The sequence below is a fragment of the Varanus komodoensis genome, unplaced genomic scaffold, assembly GCF_004798865.1.
Source record: "Varanus komodoensis strain SLA01 unplaced genomic scaffold, ASM479886v1 scaffold32, whole genome shotgun sequence".
Classification (NCBI taxonomy): Eukaryota; Metazoa; Chordata; class Lepidosauria; order Squamata; family Varanidae; genus Varanus; species Varanus komodoensis.
Window position 1 is genome coordinate 4,805,588 of NW_025335798.1, and position 23,134 is coordinate 4,828,721.

Here is a 23,134-nt window from a genome sequence, read left to right on the forward strand (position 1 = left end):
TTAGAACTAGCCCAGGACATGGAGAAGTTGCTGCCAGGCCAAGAGAATGGAAGAGATTCAGCCAGCAGGAGGGACTGCTGAGGATGGAGACAGTCTGAATGGGGACTGCCCACTTCCTTGTGAGCCGGGTCCCCCGGCTGGGTGGCAGCAGAAGTGAGACGTGCAATTGGATGAGAAGTGCATAGAATGGAGGCATGTACACTTTTCCTGAGGATTATTTATTTATTTGTTTGTTTATTAAAACATTTTTATGCCGCCCCATTCGCCGAAGCCTCGGGGCGGCTTACAACAAATAAATTAAATTGTCATAACATTTTAAAATATATACATTAAAATAAATTACAAATATACAATATAAAATAAAAGGATTAGAACACAAGCACACCTGTAAGGTGAATTTTGGGGAGTGATTGCTAGACTGGGGTCAACTAACCACTTTGTGCATGCTCAGAGACATAGCTGGATGATTTATATGTAGAAACTATAAAGAAAGTTTTGTCAGGAAATGGCTTGTTGCTGGTGAGAATGCTGGGACAGAGGAAGCCTGCCTCGTGATAGATACTGTGGCTGATGGCATCAAAAGCTACATGGGAATCAGCAACCACACAGTCGCCCTGACCTCCTGAAATAGGTCACCCATCAGGGCAGCCCAAGCAGACTATGAACTAAATTCAGGTATGGAACTATATTGAAATGGATGCAGAGAATCAGTTTTGGCGATGGATCCAGATGATGGATCAGTCTAATTCAAGAATATCCACTGGACATTTACCAGTATCTTGCCCAAGAAAGGATTATTAAATTCATTTAGGAAGGCAGGGATGGGAAAATTGAATATTCATTTGTTCATTCATTCTAAAGATTTATATCTCCCATATAACTAAGTTCATAGGGTGGCCTAAAGCAAGAATAAAGTGAGCATTTGTTTATATATAAACAAATGACAAACACAGAAAGGCAGCACAAAATGACGTAGAGGGGATAAGTCACTTTTGAAGGTTAAACAGATTAAATACCTGGGAAATTATAAAGATCTTCACTTGGCACCCCAGTGATATCAAAGCAGGTCCCAGGTAGGAAGAGAGCATTTCAAAAGTGGGGTGCCATCACTAAAAAGCCCTTTTTCCTAGTAACCACCCACAATGGATCACCTGCCTGGGGGCATCTGGAGAGAGGCTGCAGAAGAGCAGGTGCTGCAGATTTTTCCAAAGACATTTATATGTAAACTTTATGTTGATGCAGTTACTGATTATCAGTCTGCCCTCGTGCCAACATTACTATACAGAGCTGTGTGCATAAAGGATAAAGGGTAGCCAATCCAATGGTGCTACTGACTGTGACCCAGTATCTGGTGTTCTTGAATTATTATACAATCGTTTTTAATCAATTTACTAATTTAGCAAACCACTCAGGGAACTTGCAGGTCTTTATTATTGATCAAACATGCTATTCACATTGTTGCACAATAAGGTACCTGAAATAATGCAGCAGGGTCCCATTTATGTGTCAAATAAAGAAACAAACCACTGCACTTCAGAGGTGGGGATTTGCTTGGGGTGTGGTAGTCAGAGTGCCTTCCCACACAGTCAGGATGAGGAGCAGGATACTTTCTGGACGGGTTGGAGTTTTGGGAGGTGTTGGGGATCAGAGAAGGGGAAAGCCTATTAGAGGCCTCAGAGGCCAGATTGGTTGAGCTGATGGGCCAGATTTGACCTGTGGTCTGAGCATTTTCCATCCTTACTCAGCTTCTAAACCACAAGATCATACATTGCTGAGAAATCCTACTGCCCTGTGGATAACCTTCTCTAACAGCACATCAAAAAGGTCTGAATGACTGCTGTATATTCTAGGTGTAGTGGGAAAACTTGTCATTCCAAATGTGGTGCACAGGATGAGTTCTGTTCCTTTCTCAGGACCCTAGCTGGGCAAGCATTAAAGTCATCTTTCTAGATGAGGAGGACTAGAAACATCTTGGAAGTTTCTTTCCATAGCCCTGTCTTCTAAAAGTCCTTGCAAATATGCAAAAAAAGTCTAGATGCTGCAGGCAGAGTCCAGAAAAGCCATTCTAGAAACCCTCGATCCCAATTCAAAATCCTGTTCTAATGAAACCTTTCTGATGTGGGAAGCTGGCTGAGTATTTTGGAATTTCTGGATCCACTCTTGACAGTTCAGCAGAATCCCAAAATAATTAAAATCCCATTCTGCTTAAATCTTTGTGGAGTACTACCTGGCAATACCACCTATCATTTGCATCTTCAAAAAGTTGATAGGACTATACAAGATAACAAGAACAAGATGATATGCCCCTGGCTGCTAAGGAACTTCCTAAGGATTAAAATCAGCTTTTGCTTTTTTTTTTTTTTTTTTCCTCCTGCTGGGTTATATTCCACTTCAGACCAGTATATGGCACTGTGTGTCTTTCTCCTGCAAGAATTGTCACATATGGTACCTCATATCCCTGCATTAGTCTTCAGATTATGCAAACAGGTATTGTGATTCAATTAAGAATGAACAGGACACAAGAGGAATCACTGTCTTTGTGGAGGTGGAGTTGCTAATGAAAACTTAGTGCCTGCCGCAACTATGTAACCAAAGAAAACTCTGCATTTGATTCTGGGCTCCTCAAATATGTGTCTTCAAAGAAGCTAGAACTGCTGCCTGTACATGAGTTCAGAAACCCATCTGGTACAGGAAGCAGCTTCTAGTGCTAGATGTTGTGATGGCCACTAATTTAGATGGCCTTGAAAGGGGATTAGACAAACTCAGAGAGGAGAAAGCTATTGAGGGTGCTAGTCCTGATGGCTCGGAGCTGCCTCCAGTACAAGTATTTCTATTTAGCATCAGCTGCTAAAGAATTTGGGCAGGAGGGGCTGTTGAGTTCTTGTCCTGCTTTTGGTTTTCCTGTGGACAGCTGGTTGGTCATCGTGACAGCAAAATGATCAATCAGATGGATCCTTCTGATTCAGCACAGCTCTTCTTATTTTTCTAAGGCTTCATGACAAACATGAATTGTCTTTCAAAACATAGAAAGTGTTGTATATGGAACTGTCTCCATCTCCTCCTAATCCGTCAGTTAAGGATTCAAACAGACTTTGAATTTCCTTTGAATCTGAACCATGGATCACTTCCCAGATTTTCCCAATCTCTGTGGATTCTGCACACTTGTGGACTGTTTGTCTATAATTCTATGTCATTTTATTCAAATTCAGTAATAGAAAAATACATTAAACCTTCACCCCAAAATGTGCATTTTCTCTATAGACTAAGGGATAAAAATATGATTTTTTCATGGATTTGTATATGTGTGTGTGTGGGGGGGGGATGTTTTCAGGAGTGTAAATTTGTGCACACTTTACAAAGACATTGTAAAGACACATGCAAAGACATGTGCAAATAATTGGATCCTATCAGTGTGTGAATGATGGAATGAAAAGTGCCATTCAATGAAATTCAGAGAGTATGGACTTCATAATCTCTATACATTCCTAACAGGAATATAAATCAACATTTTGCTTCCTCATCTAGAGAGGAAACATTGATGAAATTGACGCCAAGCCAGACAAACAATGGAGCTAGAGCACATGCGTGTTTGTTTGTTTGTTTGTTTTATTCTTATAGAGGAAAGAATTGGCTCTTTTTAACAAATGGTTTATTTTTCCCATCCATCTGGTTGCAGTTAGTTTGGAGATATAATTTTCAGAACTGATCACTTATGGGTAGACCATGCAATTAAAGTATTTGAAAAACAAACAGCTTGAAACCACCGATTGTTAAGAGTGTGGCTTTGCACACGATCGCCCATTTTCCATGAAGAAATCATCTGCTTTCAGCCCAAGACTGCCTTTAAGGAAGGGTATATAAAATCAGATTTAAAGGGAAGCCAAGGTGAGGCAAAAGCATAGATTAAAAATGGATTGGTTTTGCTCTCTCTCTCTCTCTCTTTCAAAAAGCACATTGTTTGAAAGGAACTATCGAACTGTCCACTGCACCCTTCCCTGCAGCACTGTGCCTTACACAGGGTCAGACTGTTTGTCCTAGCAACTGTTGTGCATTCTGTCCAACAGTGGCTCTCTAGAGTTTCAGTCAGAGAGTTTTCCCATCGTCTGCTACGCAACTATTTTAAGGGGAAATTACAGCAATTGAACCCGGGAACTTCTGCATGTAAAGCAGATGTGGGCAGTTTTTCATTCTCCCGAAGTTTTGGTCTCCACATCTTGTCATCTCCCACCATTGGTTTTGCTGGCTAGGGCTGATGGAAGTTGAAGGTTGGAAGGTCATGTGTCCAGTTTTACAAAGATTAGTCCTCTATTTGAAGGACTGCAGGAAGACTGCCCTCTGTTGTGAACTTGTTCTGAGTTTGAAGGGCTATTCAATCCAAGACAGGTTTAAAGATACACAACCATCAGAAAGAAGAGCTGGGTTTTCAAGTTGCTCAATCAACAGTGCATGGACTCCAAACTGAACAAATTCACCTGGCTACATCTTCCACATTATAGTACAAATTATAATTTTTCCCACATTCACAACTCTAACAAAAATTATCATGGTCGCATCTTATGCAAGCTGGAATCCTTTGTCCTATTTGGTGGTGATGTGTTTCCACTTTTTTGGTAATCCAGAAATTCCCACCCTATCTGTAAACTCTGGAAAACCACAGGAAGTCCAACCCCTGCTTTACTATTCCTGAATTGAAGACTGTAGTCAGCAAGTTGACATTCCTGCTTGCTTCATGCAATTTCCAACAGCCATGTTAGAAGGGGCCTATAAGGACTCCAAGTTAAAGCATCTTTGGCAGATGACTGTCCAGCTGCATCTCAATTACCTCTAGTGTGGGAGAGCTCAGGACCTCCCTAGGTAAATGGTTCCATTGCAGTATTGCTCTGACAATCGGAAAGTTCTTCCTGATGCCCAGTCATAATTGGCTTCCTATAATTTGAGCCCATTATTCCTTGCCCTGTACTCTGGCATGATCGAGAAAAGATCCCAGCCTTCCTCTGTGGACAACATTTCAAGTATCTGAAAATTGCTCTCATATCTCCCCTCAGTCTTCCCAAGGCTAAACATGCCCAGTTCTTCCCATAGGGCTTTGTTTCTAGTCTCAGGATCATCCTTTTTGCCTTCCAGCTTGTCTGCATCTTTCTTAAACTGTGGTACCCAGACTTGGACATCAACAGTACTTCAGCTGAGGCCTAACCAGTGCTGGGTAAAGGGGAACTAGCATTCCACAAGATTCAGAACTGATACTTCTGTTGATGCAGCCTAAAAAAGCATTTGCCCTTTTTGCAGCCACATCACATGGTTGACTCACATTCAGCTTGTGATCTGCACCTATTCCAAAATCCTTCTCACTTGCAGTATTGTTGAGTCAAGTATCCCCCGCTTTGCAACTGTGCATTTGGTTCCCTTTTTATCAGTGTGGAACTTGGCCATTTTCCCTATTAAATGTCATGCTGATGCTTTCAGCCCAGCCTATCAAGATCACTGAATTTTGCTTCTGTCTTCCAGAAGGAGTGTTCATTCCTCTCTGAGCAGTAGTCCTATGAATGTACTCTTCTTTGGGAGAAATTGGCACTGAACTCAGAAGAATTTACTGCAGAGTAATCACCCTATTGTTCCAGGATGGAGCATATAGTTTCTCGGCACCACTTACTTCATTCTCATATGGCTAACAGAATGAACCAGCTTCTAAATGACACTTATCAGAGTTCTGTTTTTCTGGTTAGGGTGAGTGATAGCGTCAGTAGTGAGCCATTTGGATGTGACACAGCAGTGCAATGGCCAGTGACTGATTGCCCAGTGCCCCTTGCAGAGCTACTCCATTGCTGGGCCCTATATAAAATTCAGCTTCCCCATATAACTGTACCCTTTATTGCTCCTGTTCTCTTCCCCACTTCCAAGAGTCCTGCTTGGCCTTGATCATTGCACATCACCAAGATTGTCAAGTTTGGGGCTGGCATACCTTTCCTTTCTGCTGGTTTATCTCGGCTGATTTGTGAGCCTGCAGGTGGCAGCCGGGAGATCAAAGTTGCCTTATCTTCAATTTCAAGTTTATTTGTACAGCTATAAAGCCAAAGGCTCTGTGTGTGCCAATACATTCCCCATTTAACATGGGGACATTGTGTCCTACTTTAATTCTACAAAACTCTGTGCAAGGGTAATGGACAGACTTCATCAGCTGAAATCATGTCTGCATTATTGATCATTCTAATTTGTGACCCAAGACTGCAGTTGGGAGGAAAGAATCCATGTGTTGACACAATCCTTCCCTCTCAGGCTTGAAGGGCTTCCTGTCCTTCATCCCACTCAAAATCTGAAAGGAAAACAGAGCTGCAGCAAATGCACTCCAGTTTAAGCATTTGATGAACATCGTTCGCTCCAAAGGTTCCAGGCCAGACATTCCTGAGTAGACAGATGATTGGATCCATTCCTTGAGCAATGTGAAGCTCTATATGATATATCAAATATATGGTCTTTCAGTGGGAAAAAGCCAGCTCCTCATGTAGATGTTGGAATTTCCCTACCAAATAATATCCAGTTTTAAATATTCAGCTTTGAAATATGCTGGGGTGAGTTCCCAGGTGGGTTTAAAATGCTGAGTTTATTTCACAGTTCCTTGGGACAGGATGAAGGGTGTGGGAGGTAACATATTCAGCTATGCCAATTATTCTTCAGTAAGGTGGATTTTGGCAATACCAAAAGGTTACCCAAAAAGCCTTATTTTATCATATTAGTTCTCTACAGCTGTTTGCAGCTCGGATTGACGATTCCTTCAGTGCCAATTCCTGTTTGGAGGGGGAAAAAGTCTTTCTATGTAGAAACAATGAGGTTGTCATGCAGCCAATCAGCTAATCAGTTACACTGAGGGTGAAAAAGCCTGTTTGGAGTTACCTTCACTCTAAGCTAGCTTCATTTGGGTTCTGATTGGTTCTGCGGTGATTTCATCCATACTAAGAAGAAAAGCTATTTTTGAAAGAATCAAAAAATGCAGAAGCTGTAGCCAATTGGAGCAATCTCAGTGCTCATCTGTGAGCGCTACTGCTGCCAGAATTCCAGAGAGGCAAGGATTGCCTGGATACCTTGGGTGGTGGCTAGGAATGTCAGAGGAATCAACAACAGGTTGGATCTCTGTCTTGTCAACCTGTGGATTCCACAGAAGACTGGCTTTTCCCAACCACCACAGCTTCTGTGGACTCGGTGCAGGTTGGTTATTTTTACTTTTGGGGAGATTTGCACAAATTTGCATGTGTGCAAATGTGCATGAACACTAATACATTGCAGCAAAAGTGGAGAGGCGTTATCATAGATCTCTAAAAAGAAATAGGATTCCATCAGCAAGTGGAAAATGGAGTGAAAGATGCCTGACAATCCATTAAACTCAAATGGAACAAATTTAGTGAAATCTGTATATCCATAGTGGTGGCACAAGATCTCTCAGCAGCCACCCTGGAAAGAATTCCCCAAAGGAAAATAAAATAGGCACTGTACCTTCTTTCTCTCAGCCCTCTGTTTGGCTCTGTCCTAGTAACATACACCTGACCTGCATATGCCACGGGACCTTCCACATCTAGAGGACTGAAACATTTTGAAGTCCACTGATTTCAGGAGGAGAACTATGGCAGGTGGTTAGACCAGGGCTGGCCAGGGACATGTGATTGTCTACTCACTGCTAGTCATGTTGCTTCTCTTGGGATACAGCAATAGCAGGGCTTTTTTTGTCACAGAACACACTGGAACTACGTTCCGGCACCTTTTTTTCCAATGGATTTTATGAAGTGATTTTGAATCGCCTGTCGGGCATAGCAGATCAGCAGCAAACATCATTAACATAGTGCCTGCGGGCTGCTTGTGTGTCTGTGCTGATAGTGAGTGAGTGTTTTCTGCTGGCAGCGACCACTATGTTTATGTATGTGTAGAGTGACTGGCTTTGTGTGACCTCAAGATGTGAGTTCCGGCACCTTTTTTTTTTTACAAAAAAAGCACTGAGCAATAGTATCAGAGGATCTCCCAAAGGAGAGGAAATGCATCACCAAACAAGAGGACAAAAGAGGGTGTGATTTGCACAAGGAGCGTAGGGATAGATGCACCTTTGGAGCTGGAACAGGGGGAATGGCTTCTCTAGGAACAACATGCTATGTGCTTTTGCAGTATGAGGGGGTGACTTGTCCCTGAAAGGGGAATTAAGACCATTCGTTTTTGATGAAGAGGCAAACTGCTAGAATAGACTTACTGACAGCTGCCTAATCTTTTTGGCTCTCTGTGGGGCATGTCTGTGGGGACCGCCACTTCCAAATTGACCACTGCACCACTGGGGCTGTCCTCTGGAAACTCTTCAAATGGAGGACCATCCTGTGTAAGGTAGAGTGCGTGGCGAGCCTCCCTTCCCATGCCAGCTTCCCTCTCATTTCTTGCAAGAGCAGCTCTTGATCTGGGAAGGAGCAGCGGCCTCTCCACTTAAGGCCTGGATTTTTCCAACATGGCCAGAGAGGTGTGGGGCAGAGCCCTTGCTGTGGTGGTCCCCAGCCCTTGTGGCCTCATCAGAAGGAGCCCTTCCACTTTCCTAAAAGCAGAGTTTGATGGCGAAGCAAGCCTTCCAAGAAGAAGGGAGTGAGTCGCTACCAAGAACGACGTTAGGGGTGCAGCTGGGTGAGATGGCGAGCTCCTGTGTGGAAGTCAGACTTGGAGAACAGCAGGGTGATGGCACTCACTGCCTATCACATCACTGCAGTGTTCTGTGAGAAAATAACCCTTATCTGGGCTGTGATTGGCTGGCTGGAGTCTTCCCTTGTCATATAATTGCCTGTGAAATTACAGCCCATACGGTTAAAATATTAAATGGGATAACATTACACTCCTTAATCCACAGCTGAGACAAAGCGCAGATCAGGGGTAATCCACTTGACAACACAGTGCTGACTGTCTGATGTGGGAGATGTCAATTAGCCTCTAAGTGGAAACACATTTTTGCAAGTTACATAATATGGAGACCTTTTTTGTTGGGTTTTTTATGCCCCCCTCCTTTGCTTATTGAAAGGAGAAAAAGCAAAATATTATGACAGATATCCCTAAGCCTGATTTTGCCAAATGTGAAGATTTCACCTGCAGTTTTATTTTGCTCCTAGAACCATTGCTCTGTTTGTTTGTTTGTTTGTTTGTTTGTGTTTTATTTTTAAACCATTGAAACATGAACATGGATCTTAGGAAGCCTTGCTTAGCCTTTGATTGCCTCCATATTGGTTGCTTGGCACCTGAATGCCCTGCAGTAGTTCGTTAGATGTTGCATCGGGTCACTGTCACACCCTCTTCATGACTTCCATGATGGACCCCCCCACTCCAGGAAAATTCCCACCGTTATGTTTCCCCAACCCAAGATAAGTCTCAGATCATGGAGAGTGCATGGCCCAGATTCCTCTTTTCCAATTTCACAAAGCATATTCTCTCCCAGAGAAAGGCCTGGGGTGCTTCCATTAGGAATCCATGGCAATCTATGCTAGGCATGGTCTCTACTACTCATACATCCCATCCTGCGGAGATCTTGCAAGTTTCCTGATTCTTTTAAAGCCTCAGGGCTCTGGAATACTGATTCTTCCCAGAAGCTATTGTCAGCTTCCACCACTTCAAGAACGAGATTGGCCTCTGATGATGGCATCTATCTTTGCCCTTAGGGACTTCCCATGTTTTTAGAATCCTTCCACCCACAGCCTGGTATTATAGCCATAGGTATATCGCATTCCAGGAGCACTGTTTTTGTTTTTGCTTCTAATCACACCCTGTAGACTATCTTTCTGCAGGGTTGCCACTTTAGTCCTGTATTTCCCCTTGTGTGCTCACCCTGGGTATTTATTTTAATATACCAATTAACACCTTTACCACAAAATTAAGCTGTACAGCTAGAAATCTTAATGTGTGTGAGGAATCTCCTGAGCTATACCAAATCTCACTGGAGCACATGGCTGCTCACAAAACAAAACTTTTTCTGTCCTATTTTCCTCCACGCTCCCTGCACTTGCCAAAATCGGTGGGTACTACAACCTTCCAGAGCACAGAGAGGTGGGGGCTGCACGGGGACTGTGAGAGGTGGATGAAACAACTGGATTGGCACACATCCACCCCCTGCCTGGACTGATCCTTCACTTAAGATTGCCATCTGTAAAGTAAGGAAGGGTTCGTCCAGTTCTGGGCTCCACATTACTGGAAGGATATAGCCAGGTTAGAGCCAATGCAGTGCAGGGCCACAAGGTTGGTGGCTGGTTTGCTGGGAAAGCCATATGAGGCAAGACAGAGGGAACTAGGTCTCTTCAGCCTGGAGAAGAGGAGACTCAGAGGGGATATGTTGGCGACATACAGGTATGTGAGGGGATGTCACACTGAGGTGAGTAGAGACCTGTTCTCCCCACAGAGGAAGGCAGGAATCGCTCCAACGGAGCCAAGCTCAGGGAACCAAGGTTCCATTTGGATGCCAGGAAGCACTTCCTGACAGTCAGGACCTGAAGGGTCTAGAATGGGCTTCCCTGGGAGGTGGTTGAGGCCCCATCAGTGAGGATGTTCAAGCATAGGCTGGACATGCATATGGGAGGCATGATGTGAGCAGAGCCAGCTGGAGCAGGGGGTCAGACTAGATGTCCCAGGAGACCCCTTCTGACTCACTCTGTTTCTATGTTTCTATGTTGCCCTTTCCACAATTTGTCAAGCCCTCCTAACTATGCATGGGAAGATTTTTGGAAGGGCTGGAAACACACCTTCACTTCCACGATGGATGCTAAGCTACAACCACTGCGCCATGAAGTTCAAGCAGCTGGCTCAGTGTGATGCAGGGCGCCTGCGAGGAACCGGCCATCCACACCTTGCACTTCATGGAGGAGCAGCCTGCCCACTTTCCTGCCTGTTCCTTCCCCAGGCAGGACCTCTGCTTACCACACATCTCAACATCAGTTCTGTACTTTTCCTGATGATGAGAGAACGGCAACAGCTCGCTCCTTCCCCCTCCTCTGCAAAGCACAGGTGCCTAATACTGTTCTTTGGCTAAGGGAGAAACAGAGGCATGTTTGATCAATTATGAATGTGATTTCCAAGCTTCCCAACGCAGATTAAGAGCCTATATTTCTGGCCCATGTAGACCCCGCCCCACCCTCCAGAAAGCTGTGCTTCACGCACATGGTCTGTTAACTTTTTCCATTTTAGCCAAAAGTTCACATCCTTCCATCCTTCTCTACATTTTACATGAAACAGCTGCAGGCTGCTCTGTGCCAGGCAACCCCCCCCCCTTCGCTGCCCTTCAATGTAATGACATCTTCCCTTTAAAAAAAAAGAAAGCTAGCTACTCGATGCTGTGTTTGGATGAGAAGGTATTTAGGAAGTGGGCTCCAGCGAGAAAAAACATCAGAGAGATGCAGTTGCAATTCTCACTGGGCCTGTCAATGCCATACGGCTGAGTCTTCAAACAGGCTCCGTTTCGTCTTCAAGTCTCTTTGGCCAGGCTGAGGATTGGTGTCTCAAATGATCAGCCAGAGGTGGACCTACAGAAGTGCTGGACTAAGCTCTGGATCTGAGTGTGTCTGGTTGCCTTCCTTTCTTCCTGTCCACCCAGGGAGGAGAGCTCCTTGCAAATCCCCCAGTGCTGCTGAGAGCTCCGCATGAACAAAATCAGAACGTGGGGAAAGACTGCCATGTGTGCGTCCCTTTACTTAGCATCAGCCGACCCCAGCCTGGCCCCTCTAGATGTGACGGACTACAGTTTCCATCTTGCAGATGATAGGAGTTGGGATGGGAGTTGAAGTGCAACACATATGTATATAATCGCTTGTGTGACAGTCATCGGGCATTTCATTCTAAGAAATAATGAGGTGAGCAAGACTTCTTTGAGAAGGTTGGAAGTATTCAAAGACATCAGCACTTCACGTGGGCGACATGATTCTGACCCATAAAGCCAGAGCAGCAGCAGGGCTTTGGCTACTTTGGTCAACTTGGGAAACTGCCCGGGCTCCACCACAAAATGGCTGCCATGGAAGGCATGGCAAAGGCCAATAACATGTTCAAAATGATATGAGAAATAGGTGGGGTCTGGTACACTAAACAACTCCTATCAATGCAGAGTTTTCAGCAGCAATGAAAACATCCCAGAAGCTGGTAAGGAAGCTTTATAAATGGGAGGGGTAGAGCAAGTGCCAAAAAAACATGTATGGGGTGCATTGATGCTCTTGGGCTCCACATTACCAACCTCCCAGCTAGATAAATTTATGTTTTCAGTTCTAGAAATTGCCACAGAGTTATCTCAGGCAAGGTCCTGACATATTACTTCACTGATCTCATTATGAAGTATAAGGGATAGAAGGGGATCCATTTGTCCAAACTGTCACTTTCAAATATTTTTCAAACCTAACTGATCCACTTCTGAAAAACAAAAAGCAAAGCAAAGCCATGTTGTCAACAAGAAAAGTTAGACAAGAAAAATATCCATATTTGCATTTTTCATATGACCAACACAGCTATCATCACTTTTCCTGTTTCTCAGAAATGAATCAATTCCACTTATTTATTTTATTTATTTATTTTTGGATTTATATCCTGCCCTTTTCTGACAAAGGGCCCAAGGCAGCTTACATCATTCTCCTCCTCCATCTTGTCCCCACAACAACAACCCTGTGAGGTAGGTTGGGCTGAGAGTCTGTGACTGGCCCAGAGTCACCCAGCGTGCTTGTTTTCTGTGTGATCTGGAGGATGCTGCATTTTTCTGTTCAACTGCAGGATCCTTCACTGGAGGAAAATACCACCCAAACCCTGGGGCTTCATTCTCTGAAGGCGCATGTCCTCCAACCACTAGTCCAACCACCCCCACCCCTCTAGTACACCATTTGACATCATTTCCACTATTAAAACTCTCTGGTTTATCTTTGCTTCTCTTTCCACCTGGCAAGGAAGCTGTGCCTTTTGCTTGAAGATGAAGTAATTTTGAATAAACATCTGCATTTTATATTTTCAATAACGGAGGAATCTACCATCTATGGTCTTCCTCCCAGCAAACCTTGGGTTGAGGGTGGGGTTCTAGATGCAAGCAGAAACTATCCCAATACCTGGTAGAACCCAAATTGGATGTCTGCAGGTCCCTCCCAGCATCCATCTAAAGACTCTGCAGCTTGAACGGCATTCATTTTTCCTCCCTGGCTTTGCTTTTTCACCCATTTGCCTAAGAAAGAATTCCGAAGAACTCAAAATCTTATGCAGTAATTTGTGAACTTTGCTTTGATGTATTCAAGGAAATTCCGGGAAGGCATTCTGAGATTTGTTTTTCAGAGCTTATTTCCTAGCGTCCCCTGTAAGCATCAAGAATGGCTGGCTATTTCATGGCTTATTATGTTTATATAAAACATTTGAAGGCAATGATGGAAAAAATCTAGATATGCAGCGAAATGCCAAATCCAAAAATACCAGTTGATTGCACCTTAAATCTCTTACTGCACAAAGACTAAGGAGAGGCATTGCACTCTTTTAGGATGGGAAAAATGCTGTACAAAAGCCAGGCAGCAACTCTGGGTTTGGTATTTAGGGGAAATGGCAAAGGCCAGGGGTGTGGCTATGTGAGGAACCCTGAATGGATGGATTTGGCCCTTGCTGTATTAGTTCAGGCAAGGCAAATTCAATTGGTTTGCATTAAAATGTGACTTTTTCCCCACTCCGAGTGCAGCCACAACAGGAGATCTCCTCAAACTATTTCGTTAAAGCAGAGCTCTGTTTGAGTTGTTTGCACAGGGCTTGCTGCTGAGAAGAATAGGCACGTTTGTGTGGCTTCAAGAAAGGGCTGGGCAATGGAAACCTGCACGGTGCCTACTCACCATGTCCAAGAAGGAGTGTGCCTTCCAACTGGAAACGCTTTCCCAAGCGGTTCTGGCATTTGATGTGTCCCAGTCGTTCAGCATGTTATTTGTCAAGGCAGAAGAAAACTGGCTTATCTTTGCGCAGACTTGCATGTCCAGGGTGGTGGTATGGGAGGGCTTAGGAATTGCGCCATCTGCAATTCTCTTACTGGCCATTGGACAGGTTGTGGAGTGCCAACAGGTAGATGCTTGTAGTCTTACCAAATGGTGGAAAACGATTTCCTTGTGCACCAGAAGTCTTTCTTCAAAGGCTGTTTTGAATCAGGATGATGGAAAATTGCTTTTGCCCACCAGTGCAGTATCTGTTTCCACATTAGTTGTCCACTGTATTAGGAAAACTGCTGAATTCACACTGGAATTCAGGACTAGACTTGTGGCTGCATGCATTCTAGTTATCCAATCTGGAATTATGCCTAGACATAGTAGAACTTGGACTTACTAAAACCCAGCAGGTTTTGCTGAATGCCCATAAGGTTTTTCCAGCATTATAGGTCACACCATTCATCATCTTGCCCCAACCTTCCTAATGCCAATGCTCATACGGGACTTGCAATCTAAAAAATGTGGAGGGCACCAGTGCAGGAAGGCTGTCATATTTTGGGGATGGCCAGAAAGTAGATCTCCAGATGCTTTAGTTTTGAACTTCCTGCATTCCTGACCACTGGCCACATTGGCAGGATCTTCTGGGAGCTGAAGTCCAAACCATCTGGAGAGCACCATCTGCCCCTGCCCCCAGGCTACATGGACAGAATTTCTCTGTCCAGAGTAACACAAAAATGTCATCAAGCCCTGCCAGCATAGGCAGCTTTTTGGCAAAGGCATAGCATAGCCTGCAAGGATAAGAGATACCACCTGATCAACCAGGTCCTGCTTTGTATTATTTAGTCATATTTACTGCTGGAACCATGGTAAATGGACAAGCAAACCTCAGAATGGGAATTCCAGGTTCAGCAGCATGCAAATGGTTCTTCACGACTTAGTGTACTTTGTAAAACAGTTGGATTGCTGTCTAATTACAACTCTTCATGTTGAAATGCCAAGCTGCATGCCTAAATTGCATGCAAGAACTCATTGGGAAGCCAGTGGTGGTTACAACTTTAGATGGGGATTCAGGAGACCCAGGTTCTAGTCCCCATCAGTCACACAGCTCACTGGGTGACTCTCACTATGACCTCTCTCCGCAAGCAGAGGATAGGGAGGATGATAGGCATGCCAGCCTGAGCTCCTTAGCAGAAGACATGAGAAAATCATCCCCAGTGAATGCATGAATGAATAATAAAGGCAAGCACTAACGATTTCCTGAAATGGGCTGTTTCAAGAAGTGGCCTGTCCCATGGCTTCTTTCTCCTTCCTGCCTAGAGAAGTGACTAAGTGTGTGTGTCTCACATCATTGTGCATCACTGGCCATGGGAAGGGTGACTGCGTGGGAAATAAAGGGGTAAGGTAGCTGCAAAACTCTCTTCATTCTTGGTAAACAGGCCATGAGCCTAATTAGTAAGGAGACAAAGGCAAACTATGTACCTGCAGCGAGCAAGGTAAGAGATGCAAAACTGATGTGGCGAAATGTTGCAGGTTCCCACTGCGTCTGACCTGGATTAGCAGCGCAGTTCACATGAGGTGAACGCTTGGGCTTGGCTTGCACCACAAACAAACCTTCCAAAATTACATGGCCTTTCCAGCAAAGGCTTGTTGTGGCTTTCTGTATCGGTCTCGGTGCACAGCAATGGATGGCTGGCTGTTTTGTACACTGTGAGAAAGTGCTGCAACGTGAATCAAAAGAAACTGCCCGCAGGCAGCCTCTCAGTTCAGTTCTATTCCCAAATCCTGTCTCTGTCACTCTCTAAGCCTAGATTTTGTGCATCTAGTTTCACTGCCTGGGCTGCCTTGCTAATCCTCCCAGACTCATGCACATGCCAAGACCTTTTACTTTGTTGCCTAACCATAAATCTCTCCCTGGTGCAGTCCAAAACTGGGATCTCCAAAGAGAATCCCACTGGTTTTCAAAGGAAAAAAAGTATATGAAAACTCTGAAGGTGGCTTGGGCTGACGTAGAAGCTGAGAACAGAAAGGATCAGGAAGGTGAATGTTGCAATTAGTGATCCTGCCAAACATCACAATGAGTAGGCTCATTGGTCAAAACTCATCAATTCGTAATTCTTATCTTTGCAGTGAGTCTGGATCAATGTGTTATGAATTCAGCATTAAATTCAGAATTGATTGAGCTCAGAGCATGTCTCGGAAGTAGTACACAAGCTTCCCACCACCGCCACCACCCACACACACCAGTTTCAGTGATCCAGTCATCCTCCAATTCACTTGGAGGAGTCTCATTGGCTACTTCCTTTGTCATCACCACAGTGCTGCTGCAGCATCGACTCTGCAAGGGGGAGGAGCAACAGGCGGTCTGTGCTGGGTCCACCTCATACCAGCAATACTGAGTTCCAATCACTCGACATCATCATGCAAGCAGGCCGCAGGGAAATAGCAAGCGTTCCCATGACACGCTATGTGATTCCAGCTCTGGCATGTTGATATTGTGCATGCACGCCATTTCATATACACGAAGCAAGAAAACTCTGGTCCAAGCTTACATGGTCAAAGCCATTCCTTTCCAAGGAATTAACAGGGTAAGCTTGGCCGTCTCTATGTACAAAGATGCTGATGGGGAAAGGCTGGAAAGAACTGGCTTGGTTAATAGCAACCCTGAGGTACAAGGAGATTAAGTCACTAAGTCCCAATAGGGCTTTTTCTGCAAGTGACACTGCTGGTGTCAGAACACTAGAAATCCAGGCGCTTGCATTTCAATCACCTCACTTGCAGAAATAGCTGTAAGTATTAATATATCAGTGCGGTTAGAATCTGGCCTGGTTTCGCTATTCTTCTTGTTCTTCCTGGAAATCCAGCAAGGTGTGCCACTGCATGTATGTGCATGCAAGTACTCGCACAAGGCTTTGCGAACCAGTTGCTGGCTACTAACTTCGTTCTCTTGCTGGCCCTTGTGTGCCATAGACGGCTTTCTCCACTGCTGCCTTCTAGGATCGCCCCTTTCAAATATACCTGAGTCTTCTCTTTGGACACGTCTGCAGCAGCGAGCATATTTGCGGCAGCTGGATAGGAGGATTCCAGCTGTCTGTGGCTCAAGAAGGCTTTCTGGTCCAGGAATGGCTTGGGAAATTCCCTGCTGGAGGAATGCTTAGAACAGGAGTGCTGAACCTCTTTCAATTCGGGGGCCAAATTTCACTTTGGAGAAGCTCTTAGAGGCTGCATTCCAGTAAGGAGCAAGGCCGGAGGCAAATAGGGTAAGACCAAAGACAAAAGGAGCCAAGCCAAAATACCAACAATGCCGAATACTCAACACACACACATGCCTGCAGGCACACACTGTAGCTGGCTAGGTCTTCGCAGAGGCATTTCAGCCATTTAGAAAGGGAGAAAAGCTGCAGAAGGCTGGGAAACCACCAAATGATCAGTTGCTGTGAGAAAGAAGATAGGCCTCGGGGAACCCAGAGGGGATCCTGCCAGCCACATTTCAGCCCTTTCTGCATGGGTTGAATGAAAATAGTGTTATCTTCCATTTGACAACAAAGAAACAGCACTGGAGCAAAATGCCAGTTATCTGAAATGTTGTGAATTAGGAACCTTCCCAGTCACAGACTAAGCCCCAGGGTTTTTTAAATGCAGCCCTCTACAACCCAGTACCCTCCAGCTCTGTTGGGCTACATCTCTCAGCATCCTTTGGCCGGATGGTTTGCGGAGGAATATAAGGAGGGCCTATGTAGGGGAAGGCTGCTTTGATGAACTGATTACCAGAGTCCTTCTATTACCCACCCGCACACCATGGCCAGGAAAGGAGCAACTTCTACCTTCGGTAGGAAAGCAGAAACTCAGCAGTGTTCCCTTCACCTCTTTTGATTGTGGAGTGCTGAGCCAGCACATGAAGAACCCTTCTCTTGAATTCATCAGCCTACCCAGCCCCCACTAACGCTTAAGGCAGGGGGTTTGCCCTGCCAGCCCTGGCTTCACTCTCAGTTGACTCTGCTGGCCCTTGGTAATATAATCACATGGCTAAATCTGATTTAGTTCCATTGCATCATTCATTATGTCATCCTGTTTACCCGTTGATCCTTAATTGGCTGGGAACATCCATGTGACTAATCCAGTAAGGAGGAAGCATCTGTAACTAGAGGGGGAAATGTTGCTGAAACAGCAGCCGCTCAGTGAAAGAATAGCATGAAAGACAACATGGAAAAAAGGGAGCATTTACCCAACCAGACTGGATTTCAGGAATTATTTCTGGAGAAATAAATAACAAACTGGAGATTACTCAGTGCCACCTTACATGCAACAGGCCCTGATCGCTAGATCATGGTAGCCATGATGAGGCATTCAGCACCCTTGGGTGCATACCAGGGAGCGGGTGTGCAGCCTAGCGCTGCTGAAGTGCACATCAGCCATGCCCCCTGCCAGGCTGCGCTCAGCATCTGGCCAAGGACGGCTTACAGGAATGCAGATGCAACCATACAGAACGCTTTCCATGCAGACAGAATGCTGCTTGCTAGAGTGGCCACCAAGGAATCACCAAGAAAGAAGAAATGCACCAGCAAAAAAAGGAGGACAAAGGAGTGCTAACATTTACATAACATTTTCATATGCTAATTCATATATAAAATGCACATTTTAAGTCATTACTATATTTAAAAAACTGCCTGTCACTTCAGCATGGAAGACTGTAAGCAGTGCTCAGTTTCTCTGCCTTTTCAGACTGCTATTCAATATATCCAGGTACTGAAGGGCAACACTTCTGTTGGTTCATTATCTTTAAAGTGGAATTGGACAGGACCGACCTGCAGAGGCAGGAGGGCTTCTAACAGAAGATGGTCTTTGGACAGCCATGCAAACAGAAGACTATCCTCTGGGAAAGAAGCTCCCTGGCCATCATACAGTTGACCATGGTTTCTATCCACGCCCCCTCCCCATCATACATCTGTATTCATAAAGGCTCCCTTCCCACTACCCTCTGCACCTGTCTGGTACCCTAGGGGAGTACTGAATACCTGCACAGGGCTTCAGGCTTCCATTAATATGCTCCATTTTGTGCTGAGAGATTCATCCACTGCTCTGGTCCAAACCCTGGGAAACAGGGTCAGGCTTAAAAGCAAAAGCCAAAAGCAAGAATCCTCCCTGAGACTATCCGAAAAGTTCTTCACTATAAATCCATTCACTGTAATGATGGCTTCCAGAATTGCACACAGGTGGCCACAGAGAAAGGATGAGTGACTTCCATTTTTCATGCTAGCTGTGTAACATGCACATCAGCAACTCACGCAGCTGCCCCTGAGGAAAGACACATGAAATATTTAACATTTGTGATTTTCAATTAAACTGTTCCCAGTCCAAAAGACCCAATGCAATTTGATGACAATACCATCCAAACCTGACTATATTCCCCCACAGCCATTTCCATTTTCAGTACTTTGTTAACCATACAATTCAAAACGTTCCATGTACCTGGCAGGAGAAACGGCCGCTCTTGTAACTGAGAGCATGACTTGTAATACTTCGGTTACATCTGCGAACTCGATTACCCCCTGCACCTAGAAAAAAATTAATCATGTATGTCTCAAGTTGGCCAAACATTTGCAGCCTGGTGGAAAAAAAGGACCCAGTAAAGCATTAATCTTGCTCCACTTGTCTCTAATTTAGACAGGTTTTGCTAGTCCCAAGGCCAAGTGCACTGGTTTCTCCTCCGATCAACCAAGGAAACCTCTTTTAGACTTTCCACCCTATTGGCATAATCAAAGCCCAATTCCCTCTCCCCAAAGAACCACTGTGTTTTCTGTTCCTGGGTAGCACTGTTTTAAATGACACAGAAAGAGAGTTGCAGATTTTCCAAAACAGTTTCTTTGTGTTTGCTTTTAATGGTGCAGGAAAGGTACGTGTTCCCTCTTGCATCCTGGGGAAAAGCGTTGCAGGCACTGGAGAGACTGGCATACAAAGGCCCCTGCCTTGGCAGCCTCAGGAAACGAAAGGGCTAAGAGGAAATTTGAATTCAGAAGGAAGTTGCCAGGAATACAAGGCATATTGAAATCTTTACTGGGGCCTGGCCAGAATGCCATGCCAGAGGATAAGGCTCAAAACCCTGAGTGGCACAGAGGTAAATTTGGAAGTGCAGGTGCTCATCTGGATCATGCCAGAGCCATGCCTCCAATGAGAGAGCAAAGGTTCAGAAAAACATGTTCTTCCATATCAACAAATCAGTTCTCACAGTTTTCTTCTCCACCAAGCTCAGGTCTTTTATAAAGCCATTGAATCTTAACTGCCCATTCATGATACAACTCTCCCAAAATACTTCCAACAGAGAACAATAAGTTGGTGGTGGGAAAATTCATTCACCACCAGTACTGTAAGAGGAAAAGCTAAACTCAGAGGAAACAAGTAATTGTTAGGGAGCATAGTAGACAGTGCCAATATCATCTAATCCAGTCCAATAAAACCCTCTCGTTGCTCTGTCCCTACAAGCCTGGACACTACTCAACTGATCAGGCCCAGGGTCAAGGTTAGGCAAGCTCAAGCATCTACCTGCCAAAGGCTCATGCCCCACTGGCATCTGCAGACAGCTCTCTGGAGACACTCCTTCTCTGCCTCATTGCAGCCCCCTTGTTCCTCTGCCTCCCACTGTGGCCCAGACAAGGCAGGTAGTGATGTGTGGGGAATCTGCTGGATTCCTTGGGCTCAGCTTCCTTGACTCCAGTCCACTTTGCAGGATCCCAGAGCCTGAGTTGCTGGGAAGCAAGTCCAGCATTCATGGGGCACATGCCAGGAAGTGTGCCCCACACAGTGTGCAAGGAGTGCCCCTTTCCTGAGCCAAGTGCAGGTGCAGCTGACGCTGAAGAAGGTTGGTTGCGAGGGGCTCATCAGGAAAGGAGTCCGCTGTGGCACTGCACCAGCGGCACCTCTCTTCCATGAGATCTGCAGCCACCTTCTGGGCTGCCACAGCTGATGCAGAAGGTTCCTGCTTGTGCAACCAGACGTCTGCAAGCATTCGCAGGCTTCTTCTCAGCTTAGCTCACTTTGGAAGACCAGGTGAGGCACTCCAGGGAGCCCGCTGATGCTTGGTAGGATGGATTCTGATAGGGTTCATCCCACTGCTATGACTATATATTTGCTCTCTGGTTCCTTGCCTGACAAGCAAGTAAGTGGGAGAAATAAGGAGAAAGAAGAAACGGAACAACTGCTGTTAGTGACTGTGAGAAAGGTCCACTTCAGGTTGGATTTTGGAATGCTCCTTATAGCTTTTTGATTTCTCTTTGTAAGTAAAAATGAAAATGTGCCCCAGTCCATTCCCTGCTGTACAGGTTTTCTTTGTTGTACTTTGTTTCCTTTGTGAAGATAGATCATTTTCCCACATATCGGAGGATTCAGAAATGTACTCTGAAGTCCGATCACAGTCCATTCTACCTACCATCACCAGGTTCTACCTCATTTTGCTGCATCATACATGGGGACTGCCATTTCCCACAACCTCCCGCATATATCATGCTTCTGGGGCATTGCAGGGAAATTGTCTTAGTTACGACTTCCAATTGTTCTCTGTTGCATGAAAGCATCACAGAGCGAAGGGAAAAAAGGAGAACAGAAAGGGATGGAAGTGTGGACTTTCTGCCAGTTTCCCTCCCTAATATAATCATTATGGGTAATGACTTCCATATCTTTTCAATCTGTTCCTTGTTACTTTGCAAGGTCCTCTTCCATTCAGTCATTGTGGACCCATAAGGTTCTAGGTCGAGGCCCTTCCTTACTTCACTGTAGTGCTTCCTCAGGGGATGGAGGAAGGCAGTGATCAAAAGCTGCTGCCGTCACCCACCACAACTGTTTCTGGAGCAAGACATGCCTCATACTTCCGTCCGTCTGGTTTAACAGGGACAAGTAGCCAAAAAAACAAAAACGGTTCCAAACAAAGAGAGTGGGAGTGTATGCAGGAGTTCATGGATGCTTCTCTCCCCTTGCCCACCCTGGTTCAAGAACATCTGACGGTCCCCGTTGTCTCCACCATGTCTCCTCCCTCTGTACCAGTGTGAGGCTCAGGCTGCCTTAAGATGGGGTCCCCTTTGCTTCCTTCCTCAGACTTTCTGCCCCAGATGCACTGGGAAGCTTCCAATGTATTTAGCAGCACTTCTGTAGACCACTTGGGTCCTTTCTAGCTAGTCTTTCTAGCTGGAGCCTATCACCCTTCTTTCTGGATGCATGCAGGATGTCTAGGGATAAGGAAGATCATTTAGCATTTTGTTTGAAGTCACTAAGTTTGCATGACCCCAACCAATACACAAGGAGTGGGGGCTATGTTTTGGTAATGGGCCAGAAACAGCAACCCTCCTACTAAGCAATCCAGGGCCTGGATAAGACCGGGGAGGAGTCTGATGAGCTTCACAATGGGAAACGGGCCAAACTAGTGGTGTAGTGGAGCCGGGGCTCTCAGGGATGCCGTGCCGGCACATTTTAAAGGGCAGGGATGCTGATCTCATCTGCAACCCTTCTTAGGATGTCCCTTTTCCTCTGAGGCTAGTGCAGTCCTCAAAGTAGCTGAGCAAAAAGAATTTACCCAGCAACAAGTGCTCCTTGTTGCAATGTAAAGTGTTTGGGGATGGCTTGGTCCTGAACAGGCAATTGGACTCATTTATTTCTATGGAAAAAAACTACTCCAGGTGGAGATTAAAACTGCTAGAATTGATTGTTGATATGCAGCAACCCAACCCAGCCAACTGAATCTTGGATTCTCCTTGGAGTTGTGGCTACAGCACTGGGCCAGGCAGACAAAGCTCAGGCCACCAGATCTGCAGATGCAGATGCTCCACTGGAGAAAAACAAGGGTTAGGGGCAAAATATAAACCTGTGCAGGCATTAATGTGCAGAACCCACTATAGGAAGGACTCTTGAGGACCTTGATCTGAATGTGGTGCTACTGACTTTCACATCAATGTACATAGAGTCCCCACCTAAACTACCTGCATCACACACAGATGCAATTATTGTGTGAGCATCAGTGAGAACTTTTGTTATAGGGTGGCATAAACATCAACAGAATAATGCAGTAAATGTAGTGCCTCTGAAGACTGTGTATGATGCTTCTTCTGCCTTCCATCCCCACTCGCCAAACAGATCCTCCCAGCGACTTTCTCTTGGTGCACTCAAAATGCCCGCTCACAAGGGCAATGGGACTTTGACCTAGGTTGTGGCTGATAAATATAGCCTTGCCTTCAAGTGTTTTA